This window comes from Sciurus vulgaris, assembly GCF_902686455.1.
Source record: "Sciurus vulgaris genome assembly, chromosome: 6".
Lineage (NCBI taxonomy): Eukaryota > Metazoa > Chordata > Mammalia > Rodentia > Sciuridae > Sciurus > Sciurus vulgaris.
Window position 1 is genome coordinate 36,626,406 of NC_136466.1, and position 23,302 is coordinate 36,649,707.

Genomic DNA, 23,302 nt, shown 5'->3' on the forward strand with positions numbered 1-23,302 from the left:
GTTACTCCTCATGGAGCGCTGACTGATTGCCTGGACAACTCATTACCCTGTGCTGAGAGGATCTCTCTTTCAGGACTAGATCTTCATTCCCTATATAGTTCCACCTGCTGGACTAGGATGAAAAATATCCCTACATTTGACATTTCCATGCCACTTTAGTCCATAGAAAGTCTGGACTCAGGACAAAGTCCTCTCCAGTGTGCCCCACCCTCTTCCTTTCTGTATTTGCTTCTCTAGTTTGAGATTAATGTTTATGACCTGTCAATAAATGTACTATTTAAAAGTTCAGAGTTCCTATTCCTGACACAGCCATGTCTGTGTTAGGGAGACTCTAAGAAGAATAGTGCAGTTTTCTTGTGGTGAGCCTCTCCATTGCTCCTGCATCGTGGATGGCTCCTGCACCTTGGATTGCTGTCATGATCTTCTCTTCTGTCTAATCCATCCATCCATCCTTTCTGCTGTCTCATGAGCTTGATCTGGCAGAAGTGTCCTTGGGCCTCATGGTAATGTTGACTTTCGGTCTCCTCCAGCTGGGGTCAGGTGAGCATCAAGGTGGGACTTGCTCGCTATCCCACATACGTGTTGAACAATTTGATTTCTTTCAAGTACAGTGAGTATTGGCACAATGGAATGAGGGCATCTTTGTTATTTTGCATCCTCCTGCTTCTCCTACCTCCTGACTTTTCTACCAATTCCAGGGACTTTGGGAGGATAGGGAGTGTGAAGGACTCAGGCATTGTGGAAATAATTGTGGTAGCACAGAAATAATGAGAGTGGACAGCTGAAGAGAGACTATGGAAGGGGACACACTAAAGATGTTAAGATGAATAAATTTAATGGTGTCTAAGATGAACTGTGGGGGTATAGTATAGGAGAGGTCTCTAGTAGAGCACCCAGGTGTCTGACTTGATTGCCTGTGTGCAATGAGACACTTTTTAGGATTTTTGAGGGGGAAAACAATGTGTCTAGCTGTGAACATGCTGAGTTGGAAATACTTGTGGTTATAGAATCAGAGGAAGGAATGGGTCCACACCTTTAACTGAGGAATCAGTTGGAACCTGGCATGTTCTGGGTGTTGTCTTCCACCTTGAATGAACATATTCCAGAGGGCAAGAGATACTCTCAACAGAGTGGCATAAGCCAGATTCTGGAGTGGAGCTGCCAGTGAGCAGGGTAAATTCCCATTCTACTGCAGGGTGATTCAGAGTTGGGCAGTGAGGAGCAGGGCCTCAGGATTTGCTACTTCATGTCAGTGGATGATCATAGATAATCCTGAATATCACACTTTATTTAATAAGACTTCTTGAAAATGCATGATAAAATACATTTTGTAATGATTTATAAAATATTTACAGAAACAATCGAACTAAAAATGTAAAAATTCACCTATTTGGGTGTTTACATGTAGGCCCACTTGGCCTCTGTTGCATATGCACACATAATACATGGATGCATGCATATCATTAAAAAACATGAATTAATCAAGAGACATTCCCAAGAGGAGTTATGCATATAGATGGTTGAAGGGAGTGGTCATCCACAGTTTAGGGACTCTCTAAGAATAAATCAATTCTAATATAGGATGGAAAGTGTTCTGCAACAGGAATTTGCCTAAATGATCATTACACAGATGACTATGAAAGGAAATAAAATGGCACTTGCCATCATCCTTATAATCCTATTTCTGGAGCCCATACTTTTTGTTGGGCATGGTGCTGGACCCAGGGGGGTACTGTGCTGAGCAAAACACACAGGTCCTATCCCATGGAGCTCAGAATTGTGGAGTGGAGACTCACAAAAAACAAATACCATACTTGAAATAAGATGATCACATTTAAGGTGAGAATATAGTTGTACCAAAGAAAATATCAACAAAATAAAGGTATGTATATTAGCTCAGGCTACCATTACAAATACCATAGACTCAGTGGCTTAAACAATAGAAACTTACTTAATGCTATGAAGGTGAGAAGTCCAAGATCAAGTTGTCAGCATATTTGATTTCTGGTGTGGGCTGTCTTTCTGGTTCAGAGATAGACTCTGTGTCCTCATATGGCTGTTCCACTGCACACTTTCACAGAGAGGTGGGGAGGAGAGGGAAGGAAGAGAGAACACTCCAGCATCTCTCCCTCTGTTATAAGGACACCAATCTCACTGGAAAAGGACCTTGCCCTCTTGAATTAGTCTAATCCTAATCACCTACCAAAGGTCCCATCTCCAAACACCATCACGTTGGAAATTAGCTACAATAGAGTATTTGGGCAGGGGAACACAATTCCATCAATTACAAAAATATATGTTGATAAAACATTAGAAGTACCATTTAAAGTCAAAATTATAAGTGGAAAAAGTGTAAAAGATTGCACTTCATGGAAGGAATATTCACAACATAAGTGCACCAAAGAACAAATGTCTGAAATAAAAATGGTAAATTATCCTAGTTAAAGTGTCTTACATTCTTTCAGAATTCTGCAGAATAAGTATGCAGATAATAAGGAAGTACAAATAAATCTTTATAGGTAGAGAACATGTATTCCTCTAATTGTATCAACAAAATATTTACAAAATAAGGAAGCCAATGTCTGCAAGATGGAGATTTAATCACCTCATAATACTTACTCTTCTAGGTCATTGAAAAAAGGGTGTTTTTTGTATTTTTACCAAGGAAAATGGAAAAAAAGTACTGTTTTGAGTTTTAATTGAGGTAGATGAGTAGAGGAAAGAGAATGGGGGTATATACTCTCTTCTAGTGAAAAGGTCTGCTTTTGGAAAGTGCCCCTCATGCCTCTGGATAACTTACTTAGTTTCTCTGTGACAAGATTTTTTCACCTTGAAAATGGCAATATTAATAAAATACACCTCTCAGGCTTTGGAAACCAAATAAATCAAGTTATATGGATATGTTCTGTCAAGTGTAGGGATATGCAGATATATCTCTGGGCTTAAAAAGGGGATCATGATAAATGTTCCACCTTCATGCACATCACCACCCTGGGTAGGTTTTGCTCAGTTATCTCTTGTATTTACTCCCACAGACCAATGGCAAGCGATTGGGCCAGATAAACCTGTCCATGTGCTGGAGAGCGAGGACATAATCTTCACCTGCTTCCTCCTTCCTGAGACAAATGCAGAGGCCATGGAAGTGAGGTTCTTCAAGGATCAGTTCTCTGATGTGGTCCATCTCTCCAGGGATGGAAAAGACCAGAAATATATGCAGATGCCAGTCTATCAAGAAAGAACTGTGTTGATGAAGGACTTCATTGTAGATGGGCCTGTCTCCCTGAAACTAAAGAAAGTCACTTCCTCAAATGCTGGCCTGTATGGATGCTGATTCAGCTCCCAGACTTATAACCAGAAGGCCACTTGGTAGCTGCAGGTGTCAGGTCAGTTGCTTATTCCTGAAAACTCATTACTTCATTGTAATAAAAATGTTCTGAACTTTACAGTTTGTTAAGTCAAAAGATTTAAAATCCAGGATTATTTATTTAGAAAAAAAGCATACTACACTATCAGTTTATTCATTTGTGTACATAATTCTGTCCTATGTTCAGATTCATGACACTACCCTATCAACTATCTCATTACCACAAAGTCCTCCCTCTGTTTGCTCTCACCCTCCTCCATCCCTACCATCTACCGTCACTTGGCATTGATTAATCTGTTTTCCATTCCCATAATTTTGTTATTCAAGAGTGATATATAAGCAGAATTATGCAGTATATGATCTTGCAGGATCAGATTTTTCTGTTCAATGTCATGCTCTTGAGATTCTTTCAAGTTTTCTTCTATCAACATTTTCTTTCTTTTATTGCTGAATAGTATTATCAGGTATGGATGCACCATAACTTGTTTAACCACTCATCCATTGAAGGAGTGGGCTGGTTATTTCTATTTTTAGTTTATGACAAATTAAGATGTTATGAACATTTGTGCATAATTTGTACAGATATAAGTTTCATTTTGGGAGGAGAAATGCCCAGGAGTGTAATTGCTGGGTTATACAAGTGCATGTTTAGTTTTAAAAGAAATTGCAAAAATGCTTTCTAGAGTGAATGTTTTATTTTTACATTCCTACAAACAGTGTATGAGTATTCTGATTTCTTCTCAACAGCATTTGGTATTCATGATATATATATTTTAATTTTAGTCATTTTAATTTTTTCAACTTTGTTAATCTTTTTGAAGAAATAATTTTTGGTTTCATTGTTTTTTTCTCTACCATTTTTATTTTTGTTTTATTCACTTCAGTTCTGATCTTTATTATTTTCTTTCTTCTGCTAGCTTTGGGTTTAATTTGCTCCTCTTTTTCACATTCCTTATGTTGTAAATCTTAAGGAAATCTAACTTCATTTTAGTGTACTCCTGTATAGCTATATATTTCATCCTCACTCAGCATCACTTTCTTTGTGTCCTGTCAGTTTTGGTATGTTGTGGTTTTGTCTGTTATCTCCAAACATGTTCTCATTTCCCTTGTGCTTTTTTCTGGGTCTATTGGTTTTTTAAGACTGTGTTAATTCCCACAATTTGCAAAATTTCCAGTTTTTCTTTGGGTTTTACTTTCAAATTTTATACCATTGTTTCAGAAAAGGTGACCTATATCTTTTAAAATCTATTGAGACATACTTCATATTGTGTATTCCAGAGAATATCCCATATGCACTTGAGAAGAATGTAATCTATTTTGGGGTTGGAGTGTTCTAAATGGCTGTTACATTTTGTTGCTTTGGTGTGTTCTTCAAATCTTTTATTTTCATATTTATATTCTATCCAGTTGTTCTGTCAACAATTTAGAAGCGTAAAGAATTTCTCTACTAAAATGTAGAACTATACCTCTCTTCATTTCTGCCACTTTTTGCTTTGTATGTTTCTGTGATCTGTTATTTTAAGTGCATATATGTTTGTATTTGTTACATCTTCTCTGTGTAGAACCTGTTATTTTTATGTGATATCCATATTTGCATTATGTTTTGATTTACCACCTACTTTGTCTGATGTTAGTAGAGCTGTTTGCTCTCTTTTGGTTTCTGCCTAGAACCTCTTTGTCTATCTCTCACTTGCAACCCATATGTGTCCTTACATGTGAGTCTCTTATAGATGGCATCTAGTTGAATTGTATTTTAAAAAATTTATTCTGCCAATATCTGCCTTCTGATTTTAACCATTTGCATTCAGAGTAATAGTAATAAGAAGAGACTTCTATCATTTAGATATTTACATTCTATATCTTACAGTTTTTGTTCCTCATTTCCTATATGGAATCTCCTTCCTTCCTTCCTTCCTTCCTTCCTTCCTTCCTTCCTTCCTTCCTTCCTTCCTTCCTTCCTTCCTTCCTTCCTTCCTTCTCCTTCCATTTATTTGTTTACCAGGGATTAAAACCAGGGACATTTAACCACTGAGTCACATCCCAGCCCTTTTTATTTTTTAAGTTGCATGTGCCACTATTCCTGGCTCATTTTTGCTTTAATGAGTTACAGGAAGACCTGGCAGCTCAGTTTTCTCTCCTCTTCAGTTGACCTTCTGAAAATTTCCTCAATGGAAGGACCTCTATCTTTTTCACATCTTCGTATTTAGTGCTTAGAAATATCTAAGCATGTAATAAATGCACATTAACTGAAGAAGTACCACACAGGGATGTGCAGGTGTGTTATAAGTGTATGTGTGTGCATGAGACAAAAACAAAGGGGTGAGAGTTATGACTATGGGATTGATGGAGCTGGATGAGAACAACTGTGGCCTTGGGATATTATCTTCATTTTCATATTTTCCTTCTTTTCTCCCCAACACTGGGCTCAGCTCCTCCCATTTCTATAAAGGGAATTGTTGATGGAGGCATCCAGCTACTATGCCAGTCCTCAGGTTGGTTATCCCAGCCCACTGTGAAGTGGAAAGACCCACTGGGACATGATTTATCTTCAGACTCCAAGATAACTGCAGACAGACATAGTCCATTTGATGTGGAGTCCTCATTTATAGTCCAGGAGAATATTGGGAGCATGTCGTGCTCCACTCAGCACCCTGACCTGAGCCAAGAGATGGAATCCAGAGTGTGGATAAGAGGTGAGTAGGGAGGAGAGGGATGAATGCTTGGGTAACCCAGAGGGAGAATAGGAACCTCTCTGTTTCTGATTCTTGTTTAATATGTACCAGTTTTAATGATTGATTTTGAAAGTCAAGGTTGATGAGATATAAACAATGAAATAATTACCAGGCACAGTGTTACATACCTGTAGTCCCAGCTTCTTAGGGGGCTGAGCCAGGAGGATTGCAAGTCTGAGGACAGCCTGAGCAACTTAGTGAGACTGTGGTTTAGTGCCTTCTTAGCATGTGTCATCTGGTTCAATCCCCAAAATTGAAATATAATAATAATAATAATAACAACAACAATAACCACAACAACAACAATAGGTAAAAACAGACTTGTTTACAATTCCAGAGAAGTAGGATTGAGTATTTTCTTTACTACATGATCAGTATGTAGTGCACCCCTCCACATTCAACTCTTAAAAAACTAACTCTAGAAACAAGGGGAAAATTTTACTTTTAACAGGTTTACTAATTTTTGAGAAAATATATTTTCATTGTCTTATGAAACTGAATAAAATTTTTTAAAATGTAGATCATTTCAGGAAGATTTTAAAAAAATAGGTTAATTCGTGGATATCCAAATATGTCAGTAATTACTATGCAAAAGGTCCTAATTTACCAGTTAAAAGAGAAAGAATATAGATCGATTTTTAAAACAATCTGAGTTGTTGCAATTCATAAGAGAAAAGTCTAATACATGTGAACTATTAACTGAAGAGAAGTGGGGAAAACATCAAATTGAAGGTATACCATCATAGATACGTTTGTGTCAACAAAAGAAAAAGAGGAGAGGTTTAAAATGGTGGAATAGAGGAGGTCACTTTCCAGACTGCTCTGTAGTGTGAAACCAAAAAAGCAGATAGGCAGCTTCTCAGCAAGGTAGGTGAACAAAAGGGGTTGGGGGGCTTTACTGGGAGTTAATACTAGATACTGAGGCAGATTAGGGATTTAGGAGGTTGGATATAATAGAACTCTTCAGTACCATTGCTGCTGCTGGTGCCAAAGTGGTCTCTCCATGAGCAAAGTGCAGAGATAAGGGATTTAAAGGAACCCACGTTTTTAGGAGGGTGACTAGTGCAGAGAGATCAGAGATCAAAAACACTTTGGACTAACCAGAAAAGTGTGCTGCACAATATCCTTGTGTGGTAAAGACGCCACATCTCTCCTGGCAGCCCACAGAGGACAGAGCCATCTTGCAGCTGTGCCATGGGGGCCAGCAGCTGAGGGAGCCCATTCCTGGCAAACCCAAGTTGGGCCCAAAATATAGGCCTTGCAAACCCACACCACATGACATGGAGAATGCCTAAGTGACCAGGAGGAAATCAAGCACAGAGAGGGGTTTACACAGGGGAATACATGTTATAGAAACCCACGTGGCACCCCTCTCCCCCTTGGGTCTGGAGGCTCACAGGACCAGTTGGATGAGAAGCTCTCACCTGGAAATTTGCAAGGGTGGGGGTAGGAGTGATTGAGTTTGGAGACTGAACCCAAGACACCAGGAAATGCGGGATCTGTGGGTGATGGAAAAGACAGAGGATTGGGTTCCTTTGCCACATGAGTGGAACCTAGAGGAGATTCTTGAGGTGCAGTCTCTCAGTGTGGACCAGCAACTCCTGGGCCGTAGACATGCACTGATTGAAAATCGTTAGACTAATCACCATTTAAAGAACCTGGAACCTATCTAGGCCTAAACCACACCTCCAGGAACTCCACCTATGGGATCTCCTCTCACCTCTACTGACCCCACCCTGAAGACGGAGCAGACATCACACTCTAACCCGCTTCACCTAACACTGCTGAGAAGGGAAGCCAAGAATCTTTTAAACACCATCAGAAACAATTCTTTAGCTTTTCACTGAGATCTTTTTTTTCCCTTTTTTTCTGTCTTATGAATGGTTCATGGACACATACGTATGTGTCTTTTTTCCTCATTTCTAGCATTTTTTGAAAATAGTTATTTTTCATGGCTCAGTATTTTGAGGGCTAGGATGTTTGATTAGCAAATTTCTGTTTTATATTGTATTATTTTATTTTTTACTTTAAAATTTTATTTTTTACTTATTTTTAAATTTTTATTTTATATATAATTAAAGTGTCTTCTCACTTATCTATTTCCCTTGATCCTCTTTCTCTCTTTTCTTCTGCTAACAGCCAATCTATATTATTCTCTTTCACTTTTCCTTTAATTTTTTATATTTTTATTTTTTAAAATATTTTCTGTCCTCCTCCCTCATAATCTTCACAACCTACACATCTCATCTGTTCTCTCCCTGTTCACCATTCAAAATTGTAAACCCTTTTACAGACTTACTGTTTTTACTGTGGTCAATAACTGATCATGTCATTTCTGTTTATAGTGACAATTAAGATTGCAGATGTAATAGCAGGAACTATTTGGCTTAATCGTGTACATCATTTGCACTGGTCATTGTTATCATTTGTCTCCCGCTAAACTGTGAAGTACTGGAAATTTTCAGGGACACTATAAGCTCATAGGGTGGAAAAAAAATCTGTAAGCCTAGGCGTATGTAGAGGATCCATTTGTGGGGCCTAAATATTGATGACAGTTATTTCTTGTTGTTTAATTCCCTTAAGCAGTATGAAATGAACTCCTTGGTTTCTTCTGATTAACTTTGACTTTAAGTCCACTCTATCTGATATGAGAATAAAACACCTACTTATTTATGTTTATGTGAATTATATGTTTTTTTCCCATTCTTTTACCTTCAGTCTGTGCATTTCTTTGCCTCTGAGGTGGGTCTCTTAAGGACAGTATATTGTTGAGACTTATTTTTAAATCCAATCTGCCAGTCTGTCTTTTGATTGATGAGTTTAGGTAATTTACATCCAATGCTATTATTGAGAAATGATTTTTATTCCCTGTTACTTTGATTTATTTCTGGTTTTTAATTTGAATTAATTTCACCTTTGATTGACTATTATTCTACGGTAGTTTCTCCCTTTGCTGGTTTTCAAATGTCTTTCTTTCCATTTCTTCTTGAAGTATATACAATGTAAGGAGTAGTGATCACAGGCAGAGAATCCTTCCTCTTTTCTGTGTTGCTCATCAGGTTGGTGTTTAAAATCTCAGCTTCCCTTCTTGGCAGTACAAGGTAGAGTGGGTTGGAGAGTGTTCTCAGGTTCACTATTGGGTGGGGTCTCTGTAGAGTTCTGTGAAAGGAGTTTCTATAGGCAGAGCTCTTAAAGGTGGGGCTTAGATCTAGTCAGGCCCAAGATTCTTTGATGAATGGCCATTGGTCTAAAGATTGTAAATCAGCACACCTTCAGGGTCCAGAAGCTGCCTATCCTGCATGACAGGAGTCTCTGCTGGGTTGTACTCATGTGGTGGAGGAACCAATCCTTTGCCTCCTCTGCCACCCATGAACCCTGCCCTTCCTGGCCTCCTGGGTCGTCTCCAAGCACAGTCACACTTGCCCACCTGTTCAAATTTCTGTCCCACCCCCACTGGTTCTGTGAGATTCCAGACTCAAAGGGGGAGGGAACCAGTCTCTCTAGGGTCTCTATGACCCATATTCCCCTGAGTGAAACACATCTGTGCCTGATTTTCTTCTCCTCTCCTAGGCACACTAGGGGTCATGCAGCAGTCATCTTGCAGGTTTGTTTTTTAGATCCAGGTCACATTTCCTAGTTCTCAGCTCCTGAACTTGCTCCCACAGCCGTTGGCCACACTAAAGTGATGTCAAATGGTTCCTTCCTTGGCTCTCTGTGAACAACCAGGAGAAACAAGGTGTCTTTCCATATGAGGATATGGAATAGCACACATTCTGGATCAGTCAGCAGCGTTCTTTATCTTTTGGATTCATTTTTATTTGTAAAGGCAATGTTGTTGCTACCATTATTTTATTTGTTCTCTTGTTTCTTATGATAATAGAGTGTATTTTGATATATTATACATACATGGAGTATAACTTATTCTATTTAGTTCCTATTAGTTCCTATTTTTGCAGTTATACATGATGTGGGGGTTCACTGGTTATGTATTGATATATGAACACAGAAAAATTCTGTCTGATTTATTCTACTGACTTTCCTATTCCCATACCCCTCCCTTTCCTACATTCCCTTTTGTCTAATCCAATGAACTTCTATTCTCCACTCACTTAATGTTTTAGTATCTACATAAACATTTGGCCTTTGGTTTTTTGGGATTGGCTTGTTTCACTTAGCATGATAGTCTCCAGTTCCATCCATTTACCAGCAAATGCCATAATTTCATTCTTCTTTGTGGTTGAGTAATATTCCATTTGTATATATACCACAGTTTCTTTATCCGTTCATCTATGAAGGGTATCTAGGTTGATTCCACAGGTTAGATATTGTGAATTGAGCTGCTATAAACATTGATGTGACAGTGTCACTGTAGTAGGCTGATTTTAAAGTACTTTGGGTATATGCCAAGGAATGAGATAACTGGGTCAAATGATGTTTCCATTCCCAGTTTACTGAGGAATCTCCATACTGCTTTCCAGAGTGATTGCATCAATTTTCAGCCCCTCCAGCAATGTATGAGTGAGCCTTTTCCCCCACTTCCTTGCCAATACATATTGTTACTTGTATTCTTGATAATTGCTACTCTGACTGTAGTGAGATGGAATCAGTGTAATTTTGATTTACATTTCTCCAATTGCTAGAGATGTTGAACATTTTTTCATATATTTTTTGACCATTCATATTCCTTCTTCTGTGAAGTGCCTGTTAAGTTTATTTGCCCATTTATCAATTGGGTTATTTGTTATTTTGGTGTTAAGTTTTTTGAGTTCTTTGTATGTCCTAGAGATTAATGCTGTATCTGAGGTACAGGTGGTGAAGACTTTCTCCCATCTTTAGGCTGTCTCTTCACATTCTTGATGGTTTTTGTTGTTGTGAAGAAGCTTTTTTTTGATTCCATCCCAATTGTTGATTCTTGATTTTACTTCTTGCACTTTAGGACTCTGGTTAAGGAAGTCATTTCCCAGCCAACATGATGTAGATTTGGGCCTACATTTTCTTCTATTAGGTGCAGGATCTCTGGTCTGATGCCTAAGTGATCCACTTTGTGTTGAGTTTGAGGGGTTTGTTTGAGGGGTTATTTTCATTTTTGCTACAAAGTAATGTCCAGTTTCCCCAGTACCACATGTTGAAGAGACTATCTTTTCTACAATGTATGTTTATAGTGCTCTTGTGTAGTATGAGATAACTGTATTTATGTGGGTTTGTCTCTCTGTCTTCTATTCTTTTCCATTGGTCTTCATGTCTGTGCCATACCATGCTGTTTTTGTTACTATAGCTTTGCAGTGTAATTTAAGGTCAGGTATTTGTGATGCCTCCTGCTTCACTTTTCTCACTGAGGATTGCTTTGGCTATTTTGAACCTCTTATTTTTTCAAATAAATTTAATGACTGCTTTTCTTATTTCTATAAGGAACATCACTGGAATTTTAGTAGGCATTGCATTATCTGTATAGTGGTTTTGGTAGTTGACCATTTGGACAATACTAATAACATGGGAGATCTTTCCATCTTCTAAGATATTCTTCAATCTCTTTCTTTAGTGTTCTATAGTTTTCACTGCAAAGATCCTTCACCTCTTTTTGTAGATTGATTCTCAAATATTTTATTTTTTGAGGCTATTATGAATGGGATAGTTTTCCTAGTTTCTCTTTCAGTGTATTAATCACTGATATATAGGAACATGATTGATTATTGGGTATTAATTTTATATCCTGCTACTTTGCTGAATTCATTTAAAATTTTCTGGTGGAGTCTTTTGAGTCTTATAAATGTAGAATCATGTCTCTGGAAATAAGGAGAGTTTGAGCTCTTCTTTTCTTTTTCATATTCTTTTAATTTCTTTCTGTTGTCTTATTGCTCTGGCTAGGATTTTGAGGACTATGTTGTATAGGAGTTGTGAAATAAGACATTCCTGTCTTGTTCCAGTTTTTAGAAGTAATGCTTTCAATTACTTTTTTCCATTTAGAATGATGTTGGCCTTAGGTTTAGCTTTTAAAATGTTGAGGTATGTTCCTACTAGCCTTAGTTTTTCTAGTGTTTTGAGCATGAATGTATGCTGAATTTTGTCAAATACTTTTTCTGCTTCTATTGAGATAATCATGTGATTCTTGTCTTGAAGTCTATTGTCTAATGATGTGATGAATTATGCTTATTGATTTCCATATGTATCCCTGAGATGAACCCTACTTGTTCATGTTGCACTATCTTTTAAATATATTTTTGTTTGTGATTTGCCAGTATTTTATTAAGATTTTTTGCATCTATGTTCATCATGGATTTTGGTCTGAAATTTTCTTTTTAAAAAATTTATTTATTTTTATTTTTATTTCTTCTTTTTAGATATACATGATAGTAGAGTATATTTTGACATATTATACATCTATGGAATATATGGTGAGGAGGAGAGGGTTTCAGTAAGTTTGGCTAATAACTAGACCTCTACAGGTTCCTTCTAGACAAATTATTGAAACATCATACTGCAGGAATATTCCCTCTGGTTCAATTTGTTGCTGTCTGGAAGTGAGGAGGTGTTTATTTAATTTCCTCTTGGGTATCTGGCCAGTGTGAGCTCCACAAAATGACCACCATGCTCAGCATGTCTCTCTGTTCATAATTTAGGTTAAACTACTTGATGCTCTTCTATGACCCATTGCTCTGGCTGCATTTTAATTTGGCAGCTTTTTTCTCTGCATATTGTTAAGGGAATGAGTTTTTGAGCTTTTCCTCTCCCTCTTTTATCTCTATTGCTCCACTACCTCCTCCCTCTGGTCCAAGTTTGGGATTTAAAAACTCTGCCTTTATTTTCTGCTGTAGTAACTGAATGTCAAGTTTCTCCAGGTCTCAGACTGTCTAATGTTGGATCTTAGATCTTTAACTCTGTCACCTCACTTTTCAGCTGTTTCTTCATTGCCTTCTTTCTGTACTGTGGAGAGATTAGGGATCACCATCGATCTTGAATTGAACATCTTTAGGTGACTCCCTTTCTCTTCTTCATTTTGAGACAGGGTCTAAGTTGCTGAAGTTCTTACTAAATTGCTGAAACTGGCTTCATACGTGCAATCTTCCTGCCTCAGCCTCCCAATTTGCTGAGAGTACAAGCATGAGCCACCACATCTGGCTTATTGCAAGATTTCTGTTTGGTTCTTTTAAAATATGCTATCTTGAGATTCAAGATGGTGGACTAGAGGGAGGTTGTGTTCCTTGTCACTCCATAACTCGGGTTTCAAGCAGAGGGTATCTATTTCTCTGTGAGGCAGTCTTTGCTGTTTATTGATTCCCTGCTGTTTACCACATTTGTCCATTGCAATCACCTGAAGTCTGCCAGCATATCAACTACTTTTGGAGTGCCAATTGCTCACTGACTGGTGCCTATCATCTCCCATTTGCCTGTTTGCCTGCCTGTTGCCTGCCCATCGCCTGCCTTTCACCTACTCATCACCCACTGCCCCAGGTCAACCTGCAGTAGCCTGCAGACCACCTGCAGACTGCCAGTGAATCACCAGCTGCCTGCTGTTTCCTGGAAGTCCACTGTCATAGTACCTGCAGATTTGATTATATGTGGCTGCTGCCATTTTGAGACAACATCTAGGACCTACAGGACTCCCAGCTGGACTGACTGAGGTCCATCTCCAGGACCCCTCAGCCCAATTGCCTGCACCCTGCCTCCAGGACTTCTACCTGACCAATTGCACCTCGCCTCCAGGACCCCTGGCTGACCACGCCCAGGCCCAAGTTGCAGCTCCCCATTTGCCACCACTTTTGGAAGCCAGAGTGGCCATCTTGGATTATCCTGGAAATGGAAGCTCCCATCTTTAGGTGGGGCAAATCCCATCCTGAGACACCTGTTGAATACTAAAAGCTCATTGTCAGGTACCTCTCAGGCATCAGGCTAGTGAAGACTGGGAGGTTTGAATATTATATGACTGTTATAGTGTAGATTTTTTTCTTTTTTTGTTTTCTTCTTTTTGAAAAATTTAAAGTTTTTATTTCTTTACTTTTCTTGCTCTATTTTCCTTTTGTTTACCTGTTTCCTCAGAGTCTCTTTCTCCCTTTTCTCATGCTAACGACCAATATCTTTTGATTACACTTTCACTCTTTCTATGATCTAGAACTTCTATATACTCTTTTCTTATCCCATTAACAGTTACATCCTACACCCCCTCCCCATCGTCTTTGTCTTCCATTAGAAACTGCAGACCTTATGGCAAATCTATTTGTTATACTGTAGATAATAATTGAACTCATCCTCTCTGTTTATTATGACAATATTGTTAACGTCTTCATAAGGGCTATTTGGTTTAGGGCTGCATATTGTCTGTAGTGGGTGCATCTAATATTGATCTCCTCCTTAAAGAAGAGGTTTTGGAAACCTATAAGGTCACTATAAGCCAATAGGGGGAAAACTGCAAGACCCCAGATCTGCACTGCTAGAGGGGAAGATATGTGAACAACATGAAAAAACAAGGGAAGAAAATGTTCCAAACAAACCTAGATTCTATATTAATAGGAGCCAGTGACAGCGTGGTAGAAGAAATGTCAGAAAAGGAGTTCAGAATATACATTATTAAAATGATTAGTGAAGCAAAGGATGAGATAAGAGAGCAAATGCAGGCAGTGAATGATCATTTGAATAAGGAGTTGAAAGAGCAACTGCAGGAAGCAAAAGATCATTTCAACAAAGAGATAGAGATTCTAAACAAACAAACAGAAGTCCTTGAAATAAAGGAAACAATAAACCAAATGAAAAACTCAATGGAAAGCATCATGAACAGACGAGATCACTTGGAAACCAGAACCTCAGACAATGAAGACAAAATATTTAATCTTGAAAATAAAGTTGACCAAACAGAGAAGATGGTAAGAAATCATGAATGAAACCTCCAAGAACTATGGGACATTGTGAAAAGACCAAATTTAAGAATTATTGGGATTGAGGAAGGCACAGAGATACAAACCAAAGGAACGAACAACCTATTCAATAAAATAATATCAAAAAATTTCCCGAACTGAAAGAATGAAATGGAAAATCAAATACAAGAGGCTTACAGAACACCAAATGCACAAAATTACAACAGATCCACACCAAGGCACATTCTAATGAAAATGTCTAACATACAAAATAAAGAGAATTTCAAAGACTGCGAGAGAAAAGCATCAGATTACATATAGGGGGAAACCAATACAGATATCAGCAGATTTCTCAACCCAGACTCTAAAAGCTAGAAGGGCCTGGAACAATATATTTCAAGCTCTGAAAGAACATGGTTGCCAACCAAGAATCCTATACCCAGCAAAACTAACCTTCAGATTTGAAGGTGAAATAAAATCCTTGCATGATAAACAAAAGTTAAAAGAATTTACAAATAGAAAGCCTGTGCTACAGAATATTCTCAGCAAAATATTCCATGAGGAGGAAATGAAAAATAACAATGTAGGTCAGCAAAGGGAGGAACTACCTTAAAGGAAAAACCATTCAAAGGAGATACCAAGTCAAGTTAAAAATAAGCCCAAATGACTGGGAATACAAATCATATCTCAATAATAACCCTGAATGTTAATGGCCTTAACTCATTAATCAAAAGACATAGACTGGCAGATTGGATTAAAAAGAAAGACCCAACAATATGCTGCCTTCAAGAGACTCATCTCATAGAAAAGGACATTCACAGACTAAAGGTGAAAGGATGGGAAAAAACCTATCACGCACATGGACACAGTAAAAAAGTGGGGGTTTCTATCCTTAGATAAAGTGGACTTCAAGTCAAAGTTAGTCAGAAGGGATAAAGAAGGGCATTTCATATGGCTTAAGGGAACCATAAATCAGGAAGACGTGATCGCAAATGTTTATGCCCCAAACAACAGCTCATCCATGTACATCAAACAAATCCTTCTCAATTCCAGAACTCAAATAGACCACAATACAATAATTCTGGGTCACTTTAACACACTGCTGTCACCACTGGATAGATCCTCTAAACAAAAACTAAACAAAGAAACCATAGAACTCAATAACATAATCAATAACTTAGACTTAATAGACATATATAGAATATTCCATCCATCAATGAGCAAATACACTTTCTTCTCAGCAGCACATGGATTCTTCTCTAAAATAGACCATTTATTATTCCACAAAGCAGCCCTTAGTAAATGCAAAAAATAGAGATACTGCCTTGTGTTCTATCAGATCATAATGGAATGAAATTAGAACTAAACGATAAAATAAAAAACAGAATTTACTTCAACACCTGGAAACTAAATAATATGCTATTGAATGAAGCATGATAACAGAAAACATCAGGGAGGAGATAAAAAATTCTTAGAGGTAAATGAGAATGACCATACAATATAACAAAATCTCTGGGACACTATGAAAGCAGTACTAAGAGGAAAATTTATTGCATGAAATACATTCAAGAAAAGAATAAAAAGTCAACAACTAAATGACCTAATATTACATCTCAAAACCCTAGAAAAAGAACAGAACAACACCAAAAGTAGTAGAAGACAGGAAACAATTAAAACCAGAGCTGAAATCAATGAAATTGAAAGAAAAGAAACAGTTCAAAAAATTGACAAGACAAAAGGTTGGTTCTTTGAAAAAGTAAACAAATAGATAAACCCTTAGCCACACTAACAAAGAAGAGAGAAAATACTCAAATTACTTAAACTCATAATGAGAAAGGAGATATCATGACAGACACCACTGAAATACATAACATAATGAGAAGCTACTTTGAAAATCTATACTCCAACAGAATAGAAAATATTGAAGACATTGACAAATTTCTAGAGACATATGATCTTCCCAAACTGAATCAGGAGGACACACACAATTTAAACAGATCAAGCAATGAAATAGCAGAAGCCATCAAAGCCTACCACCCAAAGAAAAGTCCAAGACCAAATGAATTCTCAGTCAAGTTCTACAAGACCTTCAAAGAACTCATTTCAATACTCCTCGAAGTATTTCATGAAACAGAAAAGGAGGGAACCCTTCCAACCTCATTCTATGAAGCTAGTATCACTCTGATACCCAAATCAGACAGACACATCAAGGGAAAAAAATTTTAGACCGATATCTCTGAAGAATATAGACACAAAAATTCTTAACAAAATTCTGGCAAATTGAATACAAAAACATATTAAGAAGATAGTGCACCACAATCAAGTGGGGTTCATCCCAGGGTTGCAAGGTTGGCTCAACATCCAGAAATCAATAAATGTAATTCGTCACATTAATAGACTTAAGGTTCAGAATCATATGATTATTTCAATAGATTCAGAGAAAGCGTTTGACAAAATACAACACCCCTTCATACTCAAAACACTAGAAAAAATAGGGACAGTAGAAATATACCTCAACATTGTAAAGGCTATTTATGTTAAGCCCACAGCCAACATCATTCTTAATGGAGAAAACCTGAAACCATTCCCTTTAAAAACCAGAACAAGACAGGAATGCCCTCTTTCACCACTTCTATTTAACATTGTCCTTGAAATAGTAGCCACAGCAATTAGACAGACCAAAGAAATTAAAGGGATACGAATAGGAAAAGAAGAACTCAAGCTGTCACTATTTGCTGATGACATGATTCTATATTTAGAGATATAGAAAACTTCACCAGAAGACTTCTAGACCTGATAAATGAATTCAGCAAAATAGCAGGATATAAAATCAACACACATAAATCTAAAACTTTTTTATTCATAAGTGATGAAACATCTGAAAGGGAAGTGAGGAAAAACACACTGTTCACAATAGTTCACAATAACCTCAAAAAAAAAAAATACTTGGGAATCAATCTAACCGAAGAGGTGAAAGATCTCTACAATGAAAACTACAGAACATTTAAGAAAGAAATTGAAGAAGACCTTAGATGATGGAAAGATCTCCCATGTTCTTGCATAGGCAGAACTAATATTATCAAAATGGCCATACTTCCAAAGGCGCTACACAGATTTAATGCAATTCCAATTAAAATCCCAAAATATGCTATATTTTTGCTGAATTTCTCATTCATATCCTGCATTCTGTTTATAATTTTTATTTAACTTGCTTATATATATTCTCTTGGATCTCACTGAGCTCTTTTTATAACCATTATTTTTTGTTCTATTTATTCTTTATTATGCATTTCATTAATATCAATTTCTCTATGATCTGTTGTTGGAGAGTTATTTTGTTCTTTTGGAAGCAACTTTGTTTTTCATATTTCTTGTGCTCTTACATTGATATCAGGGCACTATCTCTGAGATCAAGGTTATGATGAACCACCTGTGAACTCATGTCAGTGCCAGTACTGGTGGCATATTTCCAGGAGGTTTTTCTACCCTCTCCTCTGCACTGGGCTCAGGCCTATTACTGGTAGGGTGGGAAGTAAACCATGGTTCCCAATTCTGCCCTGCCCATAGGGCAGAATTCTTCTGTTTTAAATATTTTTTAGTTGTCAATGAATCTTTAATTTATTTATTTATATGTGGTGCTGAGGGTTGAATTCAGGGCCTCACATATGCCAGGAAGCACTCTACCACTGAGCTACAACTCCAGTCCTTGAGGATGTCTTAAGCAACTCTGATTATCAACCCATCCCCCAGATGCATGCATTAGCTGTAGAAATTGTGATAGAAAATCCTCTTCTCCAGCTATTGACCCACTCCTTGGTTACTCAGTCAAAAAAGGTCCAGGGATTATATCTGGTGTCAGCTTCTTTCCTGTTCCTGAGATGCCCTGACACTAGCAGAGAGAAACACCAAGGTTCTTGCTGCCTTCCCACCTACAGTTTGCACCACCACCATGCACATGTACCTTGCCTGGCCACATGCTGCTGTCAGGACTGAATGCAAGTGCCTCAGAGGGGGTGTTGCTGTTTCTGCCACTACCTCTCTCTCCTTGTAGCATAGGGCTTGTACAACTGACTGGTTGGAGGTCAAGTGCCTCAGTCCCCCTACCATTGCTAGGGCTGCCAGTGAAGAGGCCCTAGCTAATGGCAGAGATAGCACCTAAAGGAGGTCACCATTCTCAGTGTAGAAGTAATCACATAGCACCCTAAACCCATTGTGGTCTGCACCACACCTGCCTGAACTGCTCCCACTTTTGTGTTACATACAGAGACAGAGGGTCTCTGTGGCTCTGCTACAGTATGCACTGCACCTGAAATCATTATTTACAACCAAAGAATCTATAGGGAGACTACACCATAGTGCCCAGCAGGAATCCAAGTCGATGTTATATAAATAACTAACACCCCAAGACACCTCTTCTGGAGAAAGCCAGTCCATAAAATTGTTAGAGATACCTGATTTATCAAATTGCACAAAGCTCAATGTAGGAGACCAACTTTTTGACATTCTACACGCAAGTGAGATCTTGAAGCACTATTCTTTTCATATCAGACATTTCACTCAGTATAATGTTTTCCACTTCCTTTGAAATGCTTGCAAATTCCAATATTTCATTATTTTCATGATTGAATAGTATTCTATCATGTGTATGTGTGTATAATATATTATATATATACCACATATATATATCACATATATATATATATATCTTTATCTTTTTATCATTTACATTAATTTAATTTCTTGGCTATTGTGAATAGTGCTACAATTTAAATAGTAGAGCACATGGTTAAGAATTGCCAGACACAGTGGGGTATGACCAAATTTAGAAACTTAGGCTAGTTTATACCTGGATGTACTCCACAGCTGTTGATGATTAAGGCAATCTGAATTATTGGAACAGATAGAGAAGTGGATCAATAGCACATAACATACAGCTTTGAAATGAATCCAAGCCTCAATAGGAGCTTGATGTAGATAGAATTTAAATTGCGTGAAATGATTATGTAAAGAAATGTGTTTTCAATAAATGATGCTGCCACAGTTTTATCCATTTAGAAGAAAATTAACCCTTAATTACAGGTTATATACAATAGGATGGATCAAGACTTATATAGAAATGCAATATTTTAGAACTATGGAAGGTATTATAGAAAAATATCCTTTGTTTATCTTCAAAACTTTTTATTGCATTTTTACTTTTTAATCTTAGGGTATGACACAATTCATTAACGTGAATCTAATTGCATTCATTGTTCAGAAGTTATTAAAGAGCCTATGCAACTCTTTTTCAGAGACATTTTTCCAGCCTTCACCTTGGCACCTGGCTTCCATTTTATTGGGATGAATCAGCTTGATTTTAAGTGTTGGGATTATTGCAATGAGGATATCTTTTCCCAAATACCAGGGTCTAAGTGAGATATAAAATCATGGGCCTTATTCATGGTTCCAGGGATGCCCCTGTGTGCTTCTGAATCTATTCTTCCATCTACAGGCTTCAGGAACCTATCACCTGGGTCACTGGGACCACATTCCTCATTCTCCTCCAAGTTGGCTGATGATGGCTCCCCGGGAAAGTGCCAGCCACTGACAGGCCCCTCTTTTAGTAAGGACAAAAAATAAATGAATGAATGATTTTCATTACTATAAAGCTCATACAAATTTCTAAGACCATCAGAAAGACTCTAAGGTTGAAAACACTTCCTAAGCAAGGAAATAAAGAGATTGATGCGATAAAAGAATGTTTAATCTCAATAAGAGTTTAAGTCACAAGAATCATTTTTTTTCTCTTTAGGGGTGATACTGCTGTCTGCCATAATCTCGCGTCACTCTTCCAGCTGTCTGATATATTCCAGATAGAGACACTCAGGGCAAGGATGGTGGGTAGAGGCTCAGTGGGAGAGTTCTAGGCGAACCTTGAACTTCAGCTTACAGATCTTCCAACTTAAGCAAGGAGACAAGGTTGTGTTTATACCTTGCACACTCTTGAATTGGCCACTAAATGCTGTTTCTGTTTCAGGGAAAATATTGACTGAATTGGGTAGTGTCCTGTCATGCTCTGAGTCTTCCATACACTGTTCTCCTGTCTCTCTTGGTTCCCTAGTTTGAGCTGTCTGTGTTGTCTTTGCTCTCGTCTGGAAAGGAAGTATGTGGACACATGCTCCATCTATTAACAAACTTGTTTCTCAGATATATAAGGAGGTAGGCTGTACATCAGGATCTGGAAATGCACAATTTTTTGAAGAAAATTTTGTCTGTTGGTACATTTTTAAAGAAAGAAACTGTAGATTTCATGAACTCTCTGAGGATATGCAAACTCTGAATGGTTAAGAATCCCCAATTTCCTCTGACCTGATGCTTTGAGCCTTTATATAAGCTTTTATTGACTACTGAATACACTGATTTTTATGCTATAAAAACTTCAGGCAAACAGCTAAGAATATTATCAAATGCAGAGTCTTTCACCCACACTCTCCCTTCATTCCTGTTTTGTAATTTTATGTTTTCCTCTTTATTCTTTACAGAATGGGAAGGAAGCAATTACAGGCAGGTGAGAAAAGCACCACTGCATCCTCCTTTCCCCATTCTCCATTCACCTTCCCCTTCCAAGTCCCTAACTTATAAAGTCACATAACCTGAGGTTCATCAGGACTCACAAAACCAAATTTGTGATGGGGAACTTAAAATTGTGTACAAATACAGAAGAACATTTTGTAGTAAGGTCTCATAGCTTTCATTGGATCTCAGATGGTTCCACGATACCCATAAAGGTTGATCACCCTTGGTTGCTCCTCCTTTTATTGCCTCCTGTTCTCCATGTAATCACTGACGTGTATATTTCATCTTCTTCTTTTCAGAATTGAGAGAGTACCAGAAATATACAGGTAACAATGCTAGATGGAGCTTGTTCAGTTTCAGCTGGGTGTAGAAGGTGTCAGATATGAAGACCATTCAACTTGCTGATGAATAATCTGTGATGCTGAAATCCACCCTGAAGTGCAGCTTGCCCCAGACATACTTCAAACAGAGGTGTAGGAGGGGAGAGGACAGAAATTGGGACATACTGTTTGAAGGTTTCAGGCAAAGAAAAGAATTGAGAATTGAGGTCATTAGTGAATGGACAGTATTCTGGGAAGCAGGGGAAAGAATTGAGTTAGGGCCAGGAAATGGTGAGGGGATATCTGAATAGTGGATTCATTTGAGGTTTCACAAAGTTAAATAAGAGGCTTATTGAGAAGGACAAGAGTAGGATTGAGGTGATATTGGGGCTGCAGAGAAGAGGAGGGAATTGCTGGATAGTCAATGGTCAGTGGGGATTCAGGTTCTGGGTCCTCACCTGAACCTACTCGGAACCAATCTGCAGTGAGAGAGGGTGAGTTCTAGCCCAGTCAGAGTCCCCTTCCCACTAACTCATTTTTTTTGCTCACCCATATCACAGTAGAGGTGACACTTGACCCAGACACAGCTCATCCACAGCTCTACATTTCTGATCTGAATACCATAACATATAAGGAAGATCTTCAAAATGTGAACTACACAGAAAATAGATTTAAGAGGAAGTCTGTGGTAGCTTCTTAGGGTTTCCATTCAGGGAAACATTGCCGGGAAGTAGATGTGGGAGACAATGAAAATTGGTTCTTGGGAATGTGTCAGGATAATGTGCCTAGGTGGGAAACACATTTACCTATATCAGCCAAAAGGGGATACTGGATACTGGGTCTTTACAAAGGAGGAAGATAATGTGTTTTTCATATTCAATCCCCATATAATATGATCTTCCTCTGTATAAGATAAGAATGAGTATCTTCCTAGATTATGAGGGTGGAATCATCTCTTTTTTTCAATGTAAATAAGCAGTCCTTCATTTATACCTTGACAAGTCAGTTCAAAGGTTTATTGAGGCCATTTATCATGCTTCAGCACAAGAAGAATAAAAATGTGACTCCCATAGTCATCAATCCAGTGTCTCAGAGGTCAGAAAGAGAAGCCTCTTTTCAAAGGATCCCCACCCCACAAAACACAGACCAAGAGCCTTCTGTATAGGCAACCACACTCTTCCTCTCCAAGAGCAATCCTCAGAGGGAACCACACCTCACACTCCCCTTTAGGCTACTATGGGTTCTGTCTGGATTCCAGAGCCTCCCAGCAAACAGCAGTGATGGCTTCTAGATGAGGGGAGATTGGTCTACCATGTGGGAGTCATGGGTCATGGCCACCCTGAATGGGGACAGAATAAGGCTGACATTGAATTTAGTTTGTGACAACTCCATCAAATGTGATAAGTTTGCTAAGTCACACTCTAGCTCTTTATCAGCTAGTCAGGAACAGTGACCCACCTCACTTGTCATAAGAAAAATTAAAGA

General features: G+C 38.1%; 1 pseudogene across 1 annotated transcript; it reads left to right on the forward strand.

Moving 5' to 3' along the window:
- Nucleotides 1–2,468: 2,468 nt before the first annotated feature.
- Nucleotides 2,469–22,665, forward strand: LOC306664279 (butyrophilin-like protein 8; annotated as a pseudogene). Its single transcript has 4 exons — nucleotides 2,469–3,378; nucleotides 5,714–6,062; nucleotides 21,464–21,489; nucleotides 22,328–22,665. The product of its transcript is annotated as a butyrophilin-like protein 8 (transcript).
- The last annotated feature ends 637 nt before the right edge of the window (nucleotides 22,666–23,302 follow it).